This window comes from Halyomorpha halys, unplaced genomic scaffold (assembly GCF_000696795.3).
Source record: "Halyomorpha halys isolate HHAL.00 unplaced genomic scaffold, Hhal_1.1 Scaffold654.1, whole genome shotgun sequence".
NCBI lineage: Eukaryota > Metazoa > Arthropoda > Insecta > Hemiptera > Pentatomidae > Halyomorpha > Halyomorpha halys.
In genome coordinates this window covers 160,246-182,517 of record NW_027108478.1, presented here as the reverse complement: position 1 = coordinate 182,517, position 22,272 = coordinate 160,246, and the positions used below count along the sequence as shown (strand labels likewise).

General features: G+C 36.4%; 1 protein-coding gene across 3 annotated transcripts in view; it reads left to right on the top strand.

The window, feature by feature from the left end:
- The first annotated feature begins 12,111 nt into the window (after nucleotides 1–12,111).
- Nucleotides 12,112–22,272, top strand: part of Creld (Cysteine rich with EGF like domains) — a 43,382-nt gene continuing 33,221 nt past the window's right edge. Inside the window, exons 1-3 of one of the 3 annotated variants that reach the window (XM_014427529.3) lie at nucleotides 12,128–12,255; nucleotides 12,540–12,665; nucleotides 18,114–18,195. The gene's annotated coding sequence lies outside the window, so the exon portion shown is untranslated. Of the gene's footprint in view, nucleotides 12,256–12,539; nucleotides 12,666–18,113; nucleotides 18,196–22,272 lie in introns of all 3 variants that reach the window. The other 2 variants (XM_014427527.3, XM_014427531.3) reach the window with 2 other exon arrangements.

The window sequence follows — 22,272 nt, the reverse complement described above, 5'->3', positions numbered from 1 at the left end:
AGTGTTGCCAGTTACAGTGTTGCCGGCGGAATAATACAGTTATTCACAATTATGCATTATTATCAGAATTATCGGCACTAAACTCAAACACAATGCCGCGAAGATGTCAAACTGTAATATAAAAATTAATTTTTTATTGTATACAAGTTTCTCTGTGGCGAACTGGGAATATATCGATTGTTGATCACAAGCCGGTTTGAAACGGTCAGACGATAGTTGTCAAGCTTTTTGTGTGTGCTGTGTTCTTTGTTTTCACTACAGTAAGGACGTTTTATGTTATTTAACCGTAACTAATAAAACAGTAAAAACATTTTATTTGTATCCACCACCCCCGCGTTCAACAGAAGTCTGATGAGTGCTGCAGCACCGACAGGCATATATTCGGCATCCATTGTAGAGATAGCCACGTAAGATTTTTTTCTTCAATTCCAAGCGATTGGGTTGCCTGTATAAAATGCCATGAATCGACTAACGCTTCATCTGTTGACTTCATTTCCCTTAGTTTCTTCATTAGAATCGTCAAATCTGTATTTTCCTGGTGTTTCCTTGTCTGTTTCCTTATATTAATACTTTTAAATTCCATTATACCCTCGTCAAATAGAACATCACGTGACCTTATGACTTTTCTTTCTCCTATAACATAAAGTCTATAATCACCACCATAGTATCCAACGATAACTGCTGTACACGCCCTTGGATCAAGTTTATTTTTCTTTGGTAATACAGAATACATGCTTCCAAAAATTCTTAACTTCGATAAATCATTTCGCCCGTTCCAAATTAATGAAGGTGTTTTATTATTATCGAGTGTACTTGAAGGTGATCTATTTAATTCATACGCAGAATATTTTACGGCTTCTCCCAATAATGATTTTGGTATTCCGGAATCGACAATTTTCGTTCGTATCTTATTAAATAATGTCCGATTTATTCTTTCAACTTTACCATTACTTTGACTACTGTAAGGCATAGTATACTCCAATTTGATTCCATATTGTCTACAAAAATTTTTAAACTGGTTTGACGTATATTCACCACCATTATCTAGTCTTAAACGTTTAATTTTTATATTATATTGCCTTTCAGTTCCTTTAATATATTCCTATAAGTTATTTTCATCTTCATTGTTACTTTTCAATAGTTTTACTACCACAAAATGAGAAAAATCATAAAAAAAATACCTGCATGTATTTATGACCTTCAGATTTATATGGGGTGATGGGTCCACAAACATCGGAATGATTCCCTATTTAACGAGTTTTCTTTCCTGACCACTGAATGGTTGCCTCGGAGCCTTCGCTTCATACAGCTATGACAAACTTTATCATTAAAATCATTCAAAGGAAGTTGTAATGCTTTTAAGCCACCTCTATTAAAATGCCCAAGTCTTTGATGCTATAGATTTTTATCTATAGTATTTTGTTATTCTAGAATTTTGACCAGGAATCTGATTGTTTTAGCATAGGAAGAGGGGTCAATCAAGGTGACAGTATAAGTCCCTTGCTATTTTTACTGTACATGGATGAAGTGGCTGCCATCTGTAAAAGAAGAACTGTAAGGACGTTCCTGGGTCGTTGAAACTTCCGCCCGGTGGTCATACAACTCCTCCTCTACGCGGACGATATTGTTCTCGTCGCGAACACCCTTGATAAATTACAGCAAGCAGTTACTGAATGGCACAAAGAGCTCCACCGGAAAGGAATGGAAATAAATACCGGCAAAAGCGAGATATTACAAGGGGAGAGGCAAGAATAGATCTCCACACATATTGTGACGGGGAAGAAATGGAAGTAGTTGCAGATTTCACCTACCTAGGAACTATACTAGAAAGGTCTGGAAAAAAAGATTCAGAAATATCAAACAGGATAAGGAAGGCTAATGCAGTCTATTACCAGATCTATAATACTGTAATAGGGAAACGAGAGGTAGGTAGGAATGTCAAGCTCCATATCAGTTATATTTACAGGGTGTGTAATATAAATCTTAATACCTAACTCCGTCTGTCAACAACTCGAGAATGTATAAATATAGGATTACTGAATAGAATAAAGCAGTCTATTATCAGCAACCGTGAGTGTATTTTTTCGTTCCTTATTTCCTTTTTTTTTTTTTAGTTTCTAGTCCGCTATCACGTATCTGGTACCGAAACCCGGGAACACGGATTACCAAACCAATTTTAATCACAAGAAGAAGCCTGTTTCTTTTCAGTCTATTTTTATTAAAATTTTCTTTTCTTAGTATCTTGATCGGCCTTTTTCAGTATGGTTAATAATAGCATAGTAAGGGCGGGTGTACTCAACCTAGACGAGTTCAACATGGGAAAATTAAAAAATAATAAAATACATGTAACTACTGTACAAGTTTGTGTAACTTAATACAGATAAATCTACATGACTAATAGTATTAGTTTGTACTTTATTATGAAACAGGGCCCTGGTGGCGCAATGCTCACGCACCGGGTGCTTTGAATGCGGTAACGTAGGGCATATCGCGAAACAATGCCCATATATATGTAAGAGGAGAAGAGCGAACCTCGGTGAGCCCACGGAGTTGAATGCCCAAAGAATAAGGAGGAGCAGGGTACTAAGATCGGGAGGATCAACCACGGGGTCGCCAGGAACTTCCGAGGCATCGGTGTATGAGGTGGAGGAACTGCATAACAGACGGGAGGATGCACGGAAAGATGCCAGACAGGTATGGAGGCGGACATTTGAGAGGAGAAGAAGTCAGGACGACATCTGAGGGCAGTATCAGCGGAGAGGCGGCCGCATATTAGTCAGCGTGGGAGGAGTGAAATGTCTCATCGATACCGGGGACTCGAATCCCATCCTGGGCCAGGAGGCGTTGAGTAGATGGAGTGGCCAAGAGGAGACACCCCAGGTACAGGTATGTAGTTGTTAATTAATCACCTTGGGTGAACCCTGTATCGTTTTGGGAGGGGCGAGAATGGGGTTAAGTCGATAAGGGGTAAGAGGACATAACCTCACGATTCATGTAGTAAAAAAATACCTAGATACTACGAAGTAATTTTAGGGTGTGACCTACTGGGAAAGGTGGGAGCGCAGATTAAGAACAAAGCTGGGTGCTGGGGTATAAAAATAGGGAAGAAGCAGTTCGAATGTCAGGGCCTAGAAAGGGATAAAAGCATGAGGGTGGGAGCGATCAAAAGGAAAGAGGATTAGAGAAATAGGTTCATGCACGAATTTTCGGACTTTTTTTTAAGGAAGGAGAGGTGCTGGGCGCAACGGGAGAGACAGTGCACGAAATACCTTTAAAGCAAGAGAAAATAACGTATGTGAAAGAGCGGCGGTATCCAAAGGCGTTATGGGAACATATAAGGGAAGAGTTGGCAAATTTGAAACCATAGGGCAAAATTGTTAACAGTACGTCACCCTATAATAGTCCCTTGTGGACGGTCAAGAAAAAAACGACACCGGGAGATAACAAAGAAAAATACCGTGTTGTGAAAGACTACCGTAAGTTGAACGAGAACACGGTAGAAGAAGGGTACCCCATTCCACGTTTAGAGGACATATTGGATTGACTAGGCGGATCAACCATCTTCAGCACCCTTGACCTCAAACCAAGCTGGGTATCTTCAGATTAAAATGCATCCGAAGGGTCAGGCGAAGACGGCATTTTCATTCGAACGAGGTCACAAGGATGCCTTTTGGACTGAAGAATGCCCCGACCACGTTTCAACGGTTAATGGACGAGTTCCTCCGAGGCATAGATGGAGCCAGGATGTGCCAGGTTTACATGGACGACCTAATCGTTTTTAGCAAAAATGAGCGCGATCACAAAGACCAATTGGGAACGATATTTCAAAGGATTAGGCAATTCGGCCTCAAGCTATCCCAGTAGAAGTCGTTGTTAGGACGGGAAAAAATTAGTTTTTTGGGATACACGATTTCTCGTATGGGGGTCAAACCGGACGCAAGCAAAGTAGAGGCACTCCAAAATATAGCGGTACCCAGGGACGGGAAAGGTATTAGGCGGTTCTTAGGGGCTCTTAATAGAATTCTATTATTATAGAAGATTCGTACCAGAAATGGCCGAAGATTTGGTCTCCCTAAATAATCTTTTGAAGAAAGGCAGTAGGGAAGTGGTGGCGCCGGCCATGGAAAGCAATATTAGAAAATGCATCATGATTCTACAGCAGGAACCTGTACTCGCATTCCCGGATTTTAACAAGGCCTTTACAATTACAACTGATGCCAGCGAATACGTATTAGGGGCAGTGCTGTCACAGTACAGCGAGGGAGGAGAACGGCCGGAGGCGTACGGAAGCAGGAGGCAAACAAATGCAGAATCGCGCTACAGCGCTCTTGAACGGGAACTGTTAGGAATCGCCTGGGCGGTGGAGCACTTCAGACCCTATGTGTTTGGGTAAAGATTTCCACCGGCCCCTCCAGTGGGTGGGAAAACTGAAAGAGTCGTCGGCGCGCGTCACCCGTTGGAAAGAACTCCTCGGCCAATTTAACATGAAAATCATGTATGACCAGGTAAGGAGAATGTAGTGGCGGATTGGCTCTCTCATGCTATTATTATTAACGCTGTGGAGGAAGAACAAGGTGAAATGGCAGGGGACGTGCAGCTATTCCTGCGGGAATGGACGCCAAGAGAGGGAAAGCCTTCCAATACCCAGGCACAAGAAGAAGAAATTCCGACATCGGGAGAAGAAAGCTCTGCCGGGGGAAGGCCACCTGAAATGGAGGAAGTAGACGTCGTCAACGACAAGAAGCACCAGATCGTGTGGAAAACGAGGACCACCGCCATGATGAAAGTCAAATACTCCAGATACGGGCAGAGCTTCATTAATACCAAATGGTCGGAACCATACAAGATCAGATATGCTACGCAATTAACGATGCGTCGAAACCCGGTAAAACATTTTATCTATACGTGGGTAATTCCGTCATTCGGGACAAAATCAAGAGACTTTGGAAACAGGAACTGATAGGGGTCGACAGAACTTTTATTAGGTGTACAATGATGGTGGAAACTCTACGAGGTACAGAGAGACAAAAAGAGGTCACTCTCAAGTACCACCAAGGCAAAACGAAACACCGCGGGTTGAGTGAAACGATACAGGCCCCATGTGGAGTAGCTAGTCTCCCATCGGGCGCCTCCCCGGATGGCGGATAGGGGGATTCTCACCAGATATGGCGGAAATCGGGGAAATAAAATACCCGGGTTGGACCAAAACTAGAATCAAATCCAGGCGCGACGGTTCCTAGAATAGGCGGCGTATTGGTCAACGTATGTTCCTCCGGCTGTGTAATACCTATCAGTAGGTATAAAATGCTATTTTCCGAAATAAAAATGGAGGGAGATATTAATAATCATACTACGGTGCAGGAGCACGGAACCCTAGTACCGGCGTCGAGAGGGAACGAGAAAGCGGGTTCCCCGGCGTCGCCATCGTACGTCCGCAGTGCTGCAATGACGGTAGACAATAGGAGAGAGAAAAAAAGGAATTGGTGATCTTTGGGAGCAGTGGCATGTGAAACCCCCCGCACCCCGTATGCTAGAAATGGCAAGAGAGGGGGGTTAAAAAAAGAAAAAGAAACGATACAGGCACTCAAGCGACGCTACTTCTGCTGGGGAATGAAAAATACAGTGCAGGAGATCATAGGCGAATGTATGATTCGTATGCCTTAGTACGAAATATAACCGTCATCCTCCTAAAGCAGTGCAGGAGGAGACGCCTACGTCCCAGAGACCACTTTGTGACATCCAAATAGACTCCTTCACCTGAAAAGGATATAAGTGGGTGACAGCCATCGACCTCTTCAGCAAGGTGGCCATGGCGCATCAGGTACGAGATAAGTCAGCCGGGGTAGTACTGTCAGCGTTGAGGGTATGGTTCCGATTTTATGGAGTCCCGGATCGAACATCGTCCAACGGGGGGTGGGAATTCGACAATGGCGCAATAAGGGAAGAAATGAAGACCCTAAGTGCAGAATGGCACATCAGCAATCCCGGTCACCCAAAGAGTCGAGGGGCGTGGAAAGGCTGCATAGCACTCTGAGCGACCATTAGAGGATCTATCTTGCGGATAAAGGGCTAGAACCAGATGAGGCAATGGTTCGAGCGGTGGCCGCGAACAACCACTCAATTCATTCAACCACGGGGTTCTCGCCGTTCGAAGTCCTCTTTGGTCTCCAAGGGCGACGGAGAAACCTCATGGACACAGCGGATGCGGTGAGTGAGGTTATTAGTCATGGGATGGTTATGCGCAGATTATGAGATAAAGCCAGGGAGTGAGTTAATAGCGAAGCATAAGTTTTTCTTTTTATTATGTTTGTATATATTTTATTTATTTGTTTTATCTCACTAAGATGTACATAGCTACGGAAATCGTGTGTCGTAAGTTGGTAGAAGATACGGTGAAAAGTGTAAGTGGTAAATAAGAAGTGTGGCATTACAGGGTGTGTAATGTAAATCTTAATACCTAACTCCCTCTGCCAACAACTTGAGAATGAATACATATAGGATTACTGAATAGAATAAAGCAGTTTATTATCAGCAACCGTGAGTGTATTTTCTCGTTCCTTATTTCCTTTTTTTTTTTTTTGAGTTTCTAACCCGCGTATACTATCTAAAAATCTATATACTTGCCGATATTCTAGTACGGAGCTGAAAGCTGGAGATTGACCGACCGGCAGGAGTGGACACCAAGGATGTCCTACAAGGAGTATGTCGACAGGTTTTGCAAAGCATGAGGGAAGGATCTTCATCAGGAACCTAGCTGCTGATGGAGAAAGTTGAAGTCGGTGGCTGAACGCTTTCCTACGCTGAGTGGGCACTAGAGGGAGAAGCAAAAGAAGATGAATTTTGACCTATATTACTGGACTGAAATGCTTTTTCATTGATTATGGTTGTGTCAAATTTTAAGATATACAAACCATGTGTAAAATCATTTTATATGAATCAATAATGACTTTGACACCTTTACCTGTCATTTTACCGATTGACAGCAAATTACAGACAAGGTACAATTAAACCTTCAATGTTTATATAATAACCTTGACATACTATCCGAAAGCAACCCTTTTGTTTATATAGCATTCATTTAGTCACCATTAGCAATATGAATTGTCACTTCTTTGTCAAGTTTCTTAATTTCATGTATAAATGGGATAAGGTCATATTTTAATAAATGGTCGCTTGCTCCCGAATCTATTAAGAAATGTTTGGTACCACGAAATATTTTTTTTCGGCAGTTAAGTGAAACTAAAAATTAAAATTACCCATGCGACTCAAGACTCTAAATAATGTAAGAGAAGCATGCGTTTCGTGAACAACCCAGCTAAATACGAAATGGTGACCCTCATTATCGTCAGTATCATCTCACTAACATTACTAACCCAATAATCTAAATTTAAATCTAATATATCTAACAATATTATATTATCTTTCAATATATATGATTAAATGGAGAAAATAAAATATACCCACCAGGTGAGAGCTGAATATTTTTTGTACCCATCAATCATCAACTGAAATTATGAATTTCTTCTTCCTCCTAGATCTTCCCTCAAATTGTGATGTCCGGGAGTAAAATAATAAAATGAATGGTCTTCTTGAGGTCCTCCAGACCTCCGTAGAGCTTGGTCACCAAGTCGGTAGGGTTTGGCTTCCTGACGTTTTCTAGCTGAGGGCAGATCTGTAGGATGTGCTCTGCAGTCTGGTCTTCAGTTCCACATTCACAGAGACAGCTTTCCCCAATGTCAAACTAGGGGTGTGCCCTCATCCTGTTGTGGCCCATTCTGAATCTGAAGAGCACAACTTGCTCCTTTCTGCTCATTTTGTAGTAGGCGTCTTCTCGGTCGGGATATAGGTGTGGATCGTTCCTTTTTGCATCTACAACAGTCCTGTTTATTGATATCGCCTCCAGGAGGGTCTGGGTAGAGTTTGATTGTGGGAATGTTGCTCCTTCCTTTGCAAGCCAGTTGGCTACATCGTTCACATCGGCTACAGACCGCAGTGCTCTGGTATCCATTGCAATACCACTTCACTAAATTGTAGTTGTAGTGTACTGTAGTACACTGTATTGTAGTGCAGTTGTATTTTCAACTTTTCCTGCAAGTGTGGGAAGACCTAATTTCCATTTTGACTTTTGAATTGGGCATCTAGTACTGATGCAGCACCCGACAAAAATACTACTTTGGAGTCAGGAATTCAGCCGAGTCTCCTCAGTATTTTGTTAACCTCCAAGATCGCCTCTTGTTCAGCTTTGAAATTCGTGCATTTGCCTTAGTGCATTAGCCAGTTGGATTGGCATTGTATAAGGTGTTTCGGCTCGGAAATTCTATATGCACCCCATTCGCAGTGGCACCCCTAGCTAATCAATCGGTGGATATCCGGGTTATGACGTAGAAGGGTATTTTTCGTTGAGCATCTTCAATGAGAGGGATCTCATTAACTGAGGCTCGAGAGGCTCCTTTCGTTTAATACCTGGAACTCTGAGATGTATTTGGGATTGAGGAAGGGAATCCCAAGGAGGTGAACCATTTACTATTTTGATAGATGAAATTGTGCTCTGAAATTAGGTTATTTAGTTTGTGAAGTGGGCTGGTACGTTTGAGTCTGTTTGAATTTTTTTACTTAGTCCTGTTTTGTAACGGATGACTTGGAATGCTTCAAGCTTTTGTTCGCAGATTTAAGAGCTTTGCATCTCTTCTGTTATCCATGGATAGCATTCCAGTAAATGTCTCCATTTTGTTAATGGGAGTGGATTTAATTATTCCGATTATTATCCTGAGTCTCTAGTTCTGTGCTGTATTAATTTTGTTGAAGTTGGATTGTGCTGCAGACCCCCAACTGCTGATTTCATATTCGATTACAGGTCGGACGTATCCGGTGTAAAGAGATTTGTGAGTCTGGTGGTCCACACCCCAATGGAGCCTGCTATCTTCTTCATAAGGGCTGTTCTCTGACTTTCCTTGACAGTGTCTTTTTCTATTCTACTGTGAGTCACTGGTCTAGTACTACTTCTAGGTAGGTTGGGCTGTCTTCTTTGCTAATGTTGCTGACGTTTATCTTCAGGTTTAAGTCTGTTGGGGTGTTCGGGGAGAGACTGAAGATAGAGTATATTGTTTTAGATGTATTGATTTCCATAACCCACATCTCCGTCCATCCGTGAATAGCATTTAGGGCTGTTGGGATCCTGTATTTTGCTACAAGTATAGATTTATCATGGTTCCAGAAGACTAAATCATCTGCTTATAATGAATTTTTCATATTTCTTGGAAGTTCTTTAATAATATAATTTATGTTAATGAGAAATGAGGTTGGTGAGAGAACTCCGCCTTGTGGTACTCCGTTTTCTTTTTCGAGTTCTTTGTCTGCTCCTTTTGGTGCCTGAGCAAACTAGACCTTTTCTGTTTCTCAAATAGTTATTTAGCCAGGTGAGAGCTCTGCCATCTAGCCCCATCTTGGCAGCTTTAACCATCAGCCCGTCGATCCATACCTTGTCAAAGGCTTTTCCAAAGTCCAACCACACCGCAACTGTATGTTCCTTTCTTTGAAAGCTGTCCTCAATCTCTTGAGAGATGAAGGCAACCTGGTCTTCAGTGGATCTGTACTATCTGAATGCAGCTTGTTCTGACGAGGATTTTTTTCTTTTCTAGGTTCCACATCAGTCTGTTGTTAGTTATCCGCACCATAAGCTTTCCTGTGCAACTCTGTAATGTTATTTGGCGGTAGCTAATTGCATCCCCTGAAGGCCTATATTGCCTTCCTTTAAGAATGGAAAATATTTCCCTTTTTTCACATGCCAGGGAATATACCTATTTTCCAGCTTGTGTTAAATATTTAGAGTGGGACGTGACGGCCGTGCGGGTTGGGGCGCAGGTCCCAGTGCGCTCGGTTCGGAACGATGTAGGTTCGATTCCTACCTGGGGCAGTTAAACATTAATATTTCGGCGGTCCCGAAGAATGAATATTGACACTTCCACCTGGTTAGTACGCGGCGGCAACCCAGGTAGCCGTCAGGGGTTGGCAAAAAGGATCGCTAGGCCCACTTGCCGGACTTGTTCCCCACCAAATACCAGTACCAGTAAATATTTAGAGAAGCTAAGTCTTAGCTAACCTCCTCATATTGTCAGAAATTCATTCATTATTCAATCTTCACTTGGAATGCACTTTAAATTCAAGGAACTTAGTGCATTGTTTAGTTCCAGTATGATGGGGTAACAATTTCTCCCGAGCAGTTTGGATCTTTTAAGATGCGTTCTAAACATTTTATGCTTCTGCTTCTGCTTTTCCGGCATATGTCTAGACACCTATGCCACTTAAGTGTTTTACAAGTAGGTCTGCTGCTTCCTTTTAATCTAGAAATCGATTTCCTCCTTCCAAAGTGATCGCATTTTGGTTCGACTCCTGCTATATTTTTCAGCAGAGCTTGGTACCTTCCTGATCGAGATTTATCTCTTCTGTCTTTTCTCTCCAAGCTTTCTTCTTGGAAGTTTGCTGAGCTTGTTGAAGTTTTTTTGTAGCTTTCTTTACTTACGTATTGTTTAAAATGGTTGGCTATTTTTCAGCAAGTTCCCTATAGAAGAAACTTGTTGAATTTTTTTGATAGCTTCCTATAAATTCGTATTGTTTAAAATGGTTGGCTCTTTTTCAGCAACTTCCCTAGCTTGTGATAATTCACTTTCTAGGATGCCTGTCTAGTTCGGGTGCCCAGTAAGGTTTATAATTTTTCCTGCTCCCTCTGGGGATGCTTTCTTTAGCTGCTTTGAGGAAAGCTTTAGTTAACTGTTTGGCCATGAAGTTAATTTTTCCACAGTTAGTGTTTATATTAGAGGTCAATTTATTAGTGATGTCTTCATGCTTTTCCCAGTTAGCCTTTTTGAAGTTCCATAGGGAAAGAGGAGAGACCGAGGGAGCTGAGAGGCCTGTATATCGATATTAGTTACTATAGAACGATGATCATTGCTGCTCATCTGATCCATAACTTTTCTAGTGACTTTGATTGCCAGATTATCCGTTGCAAATGCTAGGTCGAGTGTTGTGCACGTTTTCTATGTGCGAGATTAGAATGTGAGTATATCTTTAGGACTGTTTAGTAGTAGTAATGAATTTTCTATCTACCATACCTCTACCTTGAAATGTTCTAAGCAAAATATCGGATTCTTTAATGTTGGAATGGAAAACAAAACAAACAGGTTAGCATCTAACATAACACTGTATTCAACTGACTTATAACAGGTAGGGGAGTTATGCCAAAGAGCTAATACGCATTACAAACATTACATACCTCTTCTCCTCTCGCATCATGGTGATCTTATCCTCATATTGGAAAATGTGCATTGAAGTCACGATTAAACATCCTCTTCAGGGATACTCATAGCTTGAAGGGAAAGGGCCTTGTTGTTATTACAGTAGTAATTAAAGACCTTTAATTGGCAGTGTTCCAGCTGGATCTTGACACCTATTATAATACTGACTGAAGTACTCGGTACTGGAACAGTGAATATTTGAAATAAAAAACCTTGTACTTAGAGTACTTTATTTTGAAGAAGGTTTTCATATTTTAAATTTTCGGACTTTTAAATTATAGGAGGAATAGCATCTCCTCTACTCCCCCTAATAATATCTCTGATTACCTGAAAGCAGGTATTAGTTAAAGCAATGGAAGGTATTTGGCGGGTAAAACGGGTACTTTCAAAAGAATTGTTAGCACTGTCCGCTGCAAAAGCTCTATGCTTCTATACTAACGACTAGATAGATGGGCCGTTCACTAGCCAACGATCCGTCAGACGTATAAGAGTGAAATGGGCCTGAATAACTGATGTCCGAGGCAAAATCCTCCCTCTTTCCCTCCCCTACCTCTAAATAATCTATCAAAGCGAAAAATTGTTTTTCTTAGATTGATTATAATGTTATTACAGCTTTAGATACTTCCCAGCTGCTCACTTCTATTAATAATTGATAAATTCCTTACGGATCTCTATAACTTTAAAAATGGAACAATTTTTCGATATGTTAAAATAGTTGAAATCCATAAATTGTGAGGTAACAAGCGAGTGTGGTTACAAAAGACTTCCACCAAACAATTTTGAACTCTTTGGAATTATATCTATAAGTTGAAAGGCTTATGTTATTTTTTTAGTTGGTTGTTTATCAAAAGGTTATATTTTAACAGGTTAGGTTTTTTACACAGACCAGTTTTGATCCATTAATTGGATACTTTTGATATACATGTATTTCTGAATTTTTCGATTCAAAGATTTGCTCTTGAAGGTATGCCAATTCTTCCATTTTTATTTCTGCATTATATATGCTATGATATAAAACAAACAGTCTTAATAGCACATATGTAGTGAATTGTATACTCACTGAATTTTTGTGTTTTCGTTAGTAGATTGAAACACTTTTTTCTTGATCTTATTAAAATAATATTGTTTTTAATTAGTATATTAATATATTTTGTATTAATTTCTTATTTGAGGGGTGCTGGTTATTTAAAACATGAACTTCTTTTGGTCCTTTCCCGCAACTATCTACATTTTTATCCCACTTTTCAGGCCTTAGATGAACTACTAAGGATTTAAGTAGGAAGTACTTAAATATTCCATCCAGTTGTAGATAGGTTATAGCCTGCCATATTATGTTATTACTGCTGCTGTTGGGGTACAACTGTTGACATCCAGGTACTTCAGAGATATAAAAGTATCCAATAGATTGTTTTGTTGCTTTCACCTGGAGGATTTTCCTACAATGCCTTATTTTTTGTAATTTGCATCTACTACAGCTAATTGATTCTTATATTTTCAGTTTCTATTTGCGATCTTGTACCATTACAGTTTCTCCTACCAGGGTCTAATCATATCTCATGGGTTTTGTATCCTAACTTACCAGCCCCTCTTAATCTAGTGGTTTTTCCTTAAAATCAAAACCCTTCTAGTCACTCTTTATGAAGAATAGCTGTATATATTTATATTTTTGAAGATGACCAGTTCTGTGGTATTAAAGCTATTCAGGCAATGTCAAAATAGTACATTTGCATGCTCAACTGATGAAATTTGTGTCATAATTTGTATAAAATTATTCTGCTAATTATGTTTTAGATTTTATATATTTTGATTTCCTGTTTGAGAATGGTTTTATTTATAAATTAGATTTATTTAGCCTCACCACTCATCATTAATTTATTTTACAGCTCCAACATTTCAGCCAACCTGGTCATTATCAATGATAATCTTAATTTTCAATTTCACAGCCTCACAATAATTTCTAAAATAGTTGTAGGATATTATGCCCGAGTCTAATATTATGTAGTTAATTAACCTATATTTACCATCTGTATCTTTTAATAATTTGGTATTAAATCAAACCTTCAATTAAAAGAATTAATATTAAACAATATGGATCACAAATATAGGTTAATCGACCATTTTTATTAGACTTGAACCTGAAACTGTATTAGAAATTATTGTGAGGCTGTAAAATTGAAAATTAAGGTTATCCTCGATAATGGCCACGTTTGCCAAAATGTTGGGAATGTAAAATAAATTAATAAAGAATATTGAAGCTAAATGGATCTAAATTATTATAATTGATGTATTTTAGATCATATATCATATCTAATGATATTCAACTATCCTTAAGATTATTAGACAACTATTCTTACAACAGACTTTTGCTCCCACCAGATTTTCTGAGCTACTTGTTATATAACCTTTCCTGCCATAACTTTATGTTATTGTTTAAATTTAAATTTTGATTAAAGTAATTTATTACAACATGCCTAAAGTGAGTAAAAAGTGAAAGTTTGTCCAATAAATGCCTCGTTGATCTTCTATCTTGTGAGGAAGAGAATCAAGATTTGCTAATTGGCAACTGTCATTACATTATTGTTATTGTCATCCATCGCTTTACTAGTTGAAAAAAAAAACTTACAAAATAATACTAACATAATCAAAACACATTACGAGTAACAAAATAGTAAATAGCTCAGCTGGTCTGTTACGTGATGTCATCCTCCATTTAGCAGATCGAGTAACAGACTCTCAACCATGTTATATGTTATATTGTTTTAACATGGTAAAAGAAGAAAATATTTCTACATGAAATATACCCCTAATGTTTTTAAAAAAATGAGTTATTGAGTTATACCCGTTTAACTAAGATACATTTAAATTTTCCCCATAGATTTGTATTACTCAGTTCTATTATTCTAATACTGAATTTTGATTTTTAGAAATATTGCTGCTTTGCTTTAATATTGGTACATCTAAAAAAAAAAAACTTTTGATTTTATTTTTAATTAGACGTATTTCAAACAAAGTACTGTAGACTGGGGTTACTTTCTCTATTAGGGTCATCCTAGAGACTGTCCCCAAGCTAGTAGAGTTATCACAATGTATGCCCATTCTCCGATGTAATATACGTAATACATCCAATACAAAATAAAAAAAAATGTTCTTTTATGTTCATATGTGCCACTATTTAAGCAAAGCAGCAATATCTGCATAAGTTGTTTATAATGATACTGTGAATTCATAAAAAGTAAACAGTTATTGTTGTTACTCATTACATCATTGAGTTCCTTGGGGGTATTTATCAGGTTCAGTTTTATAGTATCTTTTCTTCAAGATTCAATATGCAATCATTTAGATTATATCACAATAAATAAAATGTATAATGACTGTAAAAATATAGGAAAATTATTAAATTTAACTGAAAATATAATTAAGTTTGAACCATTTTGATTTACCTTTTTTATTTTTATTTTTTTCATATATGTTACTTTATAAAAAGTATGTTTTAACTTAACCTGCCATAGGTTACTGTATGAGATTTTTCTCTCACATTAATTTACTTTATATAATGTTTACATATTCTTTTTATTTGTGATTCTTGAGGAACTCCTAACTTTCTATCGAAGACTTCCCTAGTGTATAGTAGTGGAGGTTGCATTTCTGTTTGATCTTCAGTAAAAACACTGTTGCCTTTAGTTGTGAGATTTTCTCTCATGTTATGAACTGGAATTTTTTTCATATTGTAATTTTTTTTTTTTACATGCTTGAGACTTAAAGAAAAAAAAAGGTTATATAAAGAAGCAGTGTCTTTTTTGGGTAAGTATATAGAATAAATTTAATTTATTCAAAAACTGTTATAACGTGGATTGAAATTGTGATTATTTACAATCTTCTTATTTTCTTCTCAATTTAAAAATTTTGTTTAAACTTTTTCTTTTTTCAGAAAATGTCGAATGGGCAAATAATTCATACCATGTGGCCCTGGAAGATTTGGTTGATGCAAATCCTGAAATTAAAGTTGATGTGCATGAGAGTAACCACTGAACAGATTTGGAACAAAATTGTTCTGAAAATGAAGTTAATGAGCCTTCACCATTTAGGGTAACTTAACTTTGGAAAAGATACAGTAAACACAGAGTCTGTGCATCCTTCGTTACGTAAAATGACTTTAAAAGAAAACTATATTATCATAGCTTCCAAGTGTAAATCTCCAAAATTCAAGTGTAAATCTCTGAAACACGCAAAAACAATGTTATTTTTACGGAAACTATTCTTCCTGATGATATTATTCACTATATTAGAAAGTGCATGAATATTTATCTAACTAAATTGTGAGAAAGATTTTCATATTCAAGAGACAGATTTTGATGAAATGGCTATTTTAGGCCTACTTCATTGTATTACTATATAATTCTGCTGTATAAAAAAAGTAATAAGCATGATATAGAGAATTATTAGCCTGTCTCCTACTGTTAACTATGGCAAAAGTTTTCACCAGTGTTCTCAAACAACGGCTAATAAAAAGAATAATGGAATGTGTTGATGAAGAAAAAGCAGGTTTTAGGAAGGGATTTTCGACAGTGGACCATGTTCAGACTGTAAACCAAATCATCGAGAAAGCAAATGAATATAAATTCTCTCTATATGTTTGTTTCCTTGACTTTAGGAAAGCTTTTGACAGCATTTTACATTCAGAAGTATTTAAGGCACTGAGAGAAATAAGAATAAAAGACAAATATATTAGAATAATAACAGAGTTTTATAAGGAGATGACAGCATATATATTATGGCTGAAAAGAAAGGACAAAGCTTTGATGTTGAGAGGGGTGTGCGACTGGGTGATCCTCTGTCCCTAATTTTATTTGTTCTAGTATTGGAGATGGTGTTCTGGCATCTTGGATGGGAAGACATAGGCATGATGATATTGTGCTCTTTGCAATAGACACGGAACAACTGATGGAAATGATTAAGCAGCTTCTATTATTATGTGAAGAAATTGGTCTTTATCCAAACTACCAGAAGATGAAACTTATGACAAATGGCATAAAAGAAGAATGTAAAATTAAAAACCATAATTTAAGCTGCTCGCGACAGGGTTGTCTAGAGAGAGAAGTGTAAAGAACGCCTCCCATTAGGGCTGGTTACCCCAGGAAGTGCTGATTATTACTCCCGAAAGGGAAGGCCTATGCAAGAAAGGATGTAGAAAGATGGAAAGAAAAGTGAATTAGAAGTTAATGTTTTGTCAATTAATATATATATTTCTGTTTCTATCTCCCTTTAAATGTGAATATTTATATTATATTTTGTATAATTTTAATTTTGCATAAATAAAAGGCTATTTTATTCATTCATTCATCCATTATATTTCTATATTATCAGAGTCGAAAAAAGCAAAAAGCCCAGCATCTGAACTTAAATTAGTTTTAAACCAAAGACTGCTCAGGAACTAAGTGCTTCAGAGCTACCTTGTTGTTGAGATTTTATTTATATAGTTATCAAAGTGAGATGTTCACTAAGGTAGACAAGATGCCTTAAGTTGATGTAAAGTTTGAGAGTACATTGAATATAAACCCACTAAGTTCAAAATTAAATTTGGGCACTAGTAGATGCCCATACATTTTATTCTAACAATTTAGAAATATTTGCTGGAAAACAACCAGATGGACTATATAAACTAAATAATAATGTGCAGAATGTAGTCATGAAAATTTCTTTACCAATTTTTAATATGGGACAAAATGTTACGATGGACTGCTATTTCACAATGATACAAAATAGGACCATTATAGCTGGTATCCTTTAAAAATTTCTCAATTTTTTTTTCCTCAGGAAAGGCCCATAAAGATTACAAAGATTGCACATTCAGATTCTGAAGTTTTCATATCTTACTGTCCAGAATTAAAATATTCTCTTATATTCTACTCTACTTGATAAAAAAATCGATTAAGGTACTGGAGAGTAATTTGAATCGAAGGCTTTGTCTTTTTAAATTTTACAGAAGGTGGTCTAGATGTTGTTGATAAATTAAAAACTTGTATTCATTATCACAGACAAGCTGTCATTGGCCTTTGATAATATTTTTTACATTACTGAACTTGATGATAATAACAGTCAAATTATATTATTTTATTTTTTTTAGCCCTGGGGAAAAATATATAGAAAGGATTTCTTAAATAAATAATAAAAAGCATTGAATAAAATAACCTCACCAAATAAAAAGATTTTCAACTCCGAACTTACCTGTTGAACATAAAAATTCTTTCTAGATACTTGCTAAAATTGAACAATCTCTATTAGCACCATACATCTGTGAATGCTTCTACGCATTTTGTTCATAATAAAGCAACAAGAAAGTTGTGATAATTGCGCTAAACATATTTGCCCTCAACATACTATATTTACATGCCATGTCTGCTATTTGAGGACTTGATAGGTTGGGGTGAGGGTCACAGAACACTTGGTTCAGATGTTGTGGGTTTAATTCCCACCTGGGTCAATAAATGTTTATTTTATAATGACTCCAAGAAATATAACTCGACATGCAGTAGAAATATACAAAATTGTTGTATGAGAGAAAAACTCATGTGTAACCAATGGCGTTACAACGAACCTACTGTCTAATGCTGGCTTAATGTTCATCATTGAATGTAGAAGGGAAGATAAGGTAATTTCTCACATAATGATGAAATTTTTGGATTATTTTTTACAATAATAGTTAATTAATTGTAGGCTGGCTACAATTATTATTATAATTTTCTCATAAATAATAGGACTCCCACTTACTTTTCCAAAGTGAACTTGTAGCTTTGTTACATTTCAAAAGGAATAATTTTTTAGTGAAGAAGAATTCTCAGTAAAGAAAGATTTTTGAAGATCTGCTTTAGAGAGATGAAGTACTACCCTACCTATTTTATAAAAGGTAAGTAAGCATTATTTTTAAAAATAGGTGGTAACAATAATTTATCTACAAAAGCAGTTTAATTCATCAATTAATGTTTATATGCAATCTTCTTCTTTATCATTTAATGAAATTTTCATTAGCTCTACTAATTTTATCATTATCGAAAATCAATTATTTGTTATTCACATTGATATGTTACAATTTGTCAACATTGTCTAATCACACTACCTTATTTTGGGTCCATGGGAAGTATTTAGTAATAATTCTGTTATAAAAATAATTATAATTATAAAAATTAGTAACTAGCAACATACAGAAACCTAAATCATTTCAATTTAGATAATATTGTTGCAATATGGAGGATATTTTTGTGTTTTTCTTATCTAATTCTTCAATTTATTTTCTAAAATTTTTCTAATCCTAAACATAATCCCTCAAAAAGCCTGCTTCAGAAATTTGATCACTAGGAATGTTATAATTTTATTTCTGCAGCTTATTTTCCGTTTAGGATATACCACTCATGGTTATTTAGTCAAAATCCTTTTAACTACACTTCCCTTTGAAACGAGCCTGTTTATTCTTTTAAAAATATAGACTAATTTCCTTTTATTTAACCCATTTATATCATTAAATATAATATTAAACAAAAAAAATACTACTGCTTATCACTAAGAGTGAAATAATCTACAAACATATCCAGTTGCTTATCATTAAGACTGATGTTTGTTGGTTGTTAATCAACACAATATTCTGCCCACAATAACTTTTAGCTATTATTTTAATATTAATATGTTTATTTTCATTAATTATTGCCCTTGAATGTGGCATATTACAATATTAACCCAAAAAATGGTTGGTCACCAACTGTCGAATTTTTGAAGTAGATTTTTAGTGATGGTGCTATGGAATATATACATGTTTTTATTTTATTATTCTGCACATATTGTAATGCATTTAGGTAAAACCAGAGTTTTTTAATTCGGTTGTTAATTCATGTTATATGTATCTAGCAGAATATGGTCCATAAATGTCCTTTTGCAATCTTGTATGTGTTAATAATACATACAAATGTATGAATGTCAAACTATACTTAAAAAATAATAATTTTACACTCACACACTGAAAAATGTTTTAAAATTAAGTTAATACTAATTCTTCTCTGCAGGTTCCCAAAAGATCTGTATCCTTAGAAAAATGATATGGATTATTTGTAAAAAAATATTTATCAATAGGATTTATGAAAATGTAATGATCAAAAGCAATATGAATCGTTATATCAACAAATTAGTTTTGCATTGTTTAAATATGAACTTCTTAGTAGATGTACCTCATTTTCCCTTGCTTTAGAGAACAACCACAAACATTGGTTGATGGAAAAGCCTATTTCAATATTAAAGTAAAAAAGCTTATAAAAGACCAAAATCAGAATATTGAAACTCAAAAGTTGAGGAAAAAAAAATAAAAATTAATACATTTTAGAGATCAATGAATAGTTTATTTTTAACTTTTGATATTGTAACTTACATTTATATAGGTAGCGAGTCTATGCTAATTTTTGATAAAATTGATAATTTGGTTTGTATTTTCATTCTAATTTAAAATGCTTTGTTGGCTTGTACTTATCTAAATTAATTATTCTCTGCATCCTCGCAATTTTACTAAGAAAAATGTTTCCAGTAGTTAAGTAAGACTAGTTTAATTTCCCAAAAATTGTTGTATGTAGAAATATAACCCTTAGAAAAACTGACTATTGTGCTAGTAGTAATTTTTCTTGTGATTTTTCTCTAACACAAGAAGCTCTGAAAAAATTTCAAGAAAGAAAATGCAGAATTACACACAAATTCAGGTATACTTACTGACTTTCCAGTATAAAATGAAAACTAATAAAACTCAGTATATTGCTTTATTCATTGCCATTTTATCATTATATTATTTCACTTGCATTCTTCAGTGTCCAATATATAATATTTTTTAGCCACCAGTTAATTTATTTTTTCATTTATACTTGGAAAACAATGTAAAGATACTTTGTAACCTAAGGAAATCATACAAGAAGGTAGGGAAGGGAGATGCCTTTGGAGTTGAGGAAGTGAGGGCACACCTCTTCCCTCTGGCCAAGGTGGCCTTTCCATGCTTGGTGTTTGTAATCTTTTACAGGGACTGGTTCTTTGGATCCAAATCTTTTATATAATTTTGATATTTAGAATCCAATTCAACCAGTTTCTTTTTGATTGTGTGTTTTAGGTGTTTCCACATATCTTCTTAAATAGAATACCTGAATTGATCTTAATTAACTGGTTGAGAATGTTTTCCTCCTAATTTCCCTTTAATTAAATGGTTGTACAGTTTCTTCATAGTGAATTCTAGGACAGTTTTTTTAATCTTTGTCTTTCATATTGGTGTTCAGTTTGCAATACAACGTGTAAAGATACTCTATAGTAAATTTTAAGGATCAGGCTATCAACAAACAATTAGATATACACAATTTAAATTCATTTTACTCTAAACTAATAAATACAAAAGACATAATTAACAACACTAAGTATAAATAGACAAAAGGCAAAACAGAAATAACAGATGGACTACCTGCTAGAAAAAACGAGAAACCAAACGTAAGCCTTCCTCCAAACATTTACACACACACACACAAATTCCCAAGCTATTCAGGAAGTGAATACTACATCGCACTCTGGTTTTGTATGGGCGAAGATCAACGACGTGTACATCTTTAGCTGCTATGCCTATCCCAGCATCACAATATAAAACTTTGTGAATTTGTTGGATCGCATTGTCTTAGAGGCTAGTTGCCATAATCCAACTATCATAGCTGGTGATTTCAACGCATGGGCAAAGGAATGCGGAAGCAGAATAACAAATCAACGAGGTGAAGTTCTCCTGGAAGCATTCGCACAACTAAATGATATGGTCCTTATGAACACTGGATCAAACCCGACGTTCACAAGAGCAGGAAGATCATCTATCATTGATTTGACGTTTGTGAGTGGTCACCTGCATCGGATCGCTACTTGGGAGGTTAGTAGATTTTATACAAACAGTGATCACCAGGCTATATTGATTACACTGAATACGCCAATAAGAAAGAAGAGTTGTCGATGGAGAATCAATGGCTGGAACACGAAGACTTTCGATGGCGCTTCGTTCACTTTAATGCTGGAGGATGAGTGTGAATTGAAAGGGTCAGCTGAGGAAAAGGCGTGTATACTGACCTCTTTTATATCTGGGGCTTGTGATGCAGCTATGACCCGTTCAAAGCCTGGCAAACATCATTCCTCAGTGTACTGGTGGACAGATACTATTGACGATCTTCGCCGGTGTTGCAACCAAGCAAGAAGACGTTACCAGCGAGCGAGAGGTCTAACGGAGTTTTCAGTGCTTCAAGAGAGCTAGAAGGAACCTCCGACAAGCCATTAAAGAAAGCAAACGAAGGTGCTGGAGAGAACTCTGTGATGAGGTGGATGCAGACCCATGGGGTAGACTTTACAAAATAGCGCTTAAGAAACTTTGTAATGGCACGATGCAGCTCCCCACAAAATCGAATGTTGTAGACAGTATTGTCATAACATTATTCCCTGAACAGGCGAATAGTACTGAATGTATTGACAATATATATATATATATATATTGTAATATGCTCTTTTTGTGTAAATAGTATATTTTGATGTATAAAGGGTTTTTATTTTATGTATCATTTTAATATTCATTTGTTTTGTTTATCCAAAAAGCAAACTAACCAAGTTTCATTGTTTATAATAACTTCGTGATACAAAAAACCAAGATGGCGGTATGTTGAATCAAGGCCACATTGAGCAGATTCAAATATCATAAAAACTATTTTAACTCTTTCCCTCGTAATTGAAAATACAGTAAATTAAAGGAAAAATAGAAATCAAGGAATAGTGGAAATGAATAATATTCAGAAAATAAATCATTTGGAAAAATCCCTAACTGTTGGGGGACAATCGATGTTTACATGTAACCTCAAGGCAGGTTTCCATTTTGAGAGGTGGTCACTCGTGTCTGGGGCTCCAGAGAGAGAGGATGAAGCTTCATCAATTTCTGTCCAGCAAGAAGAAG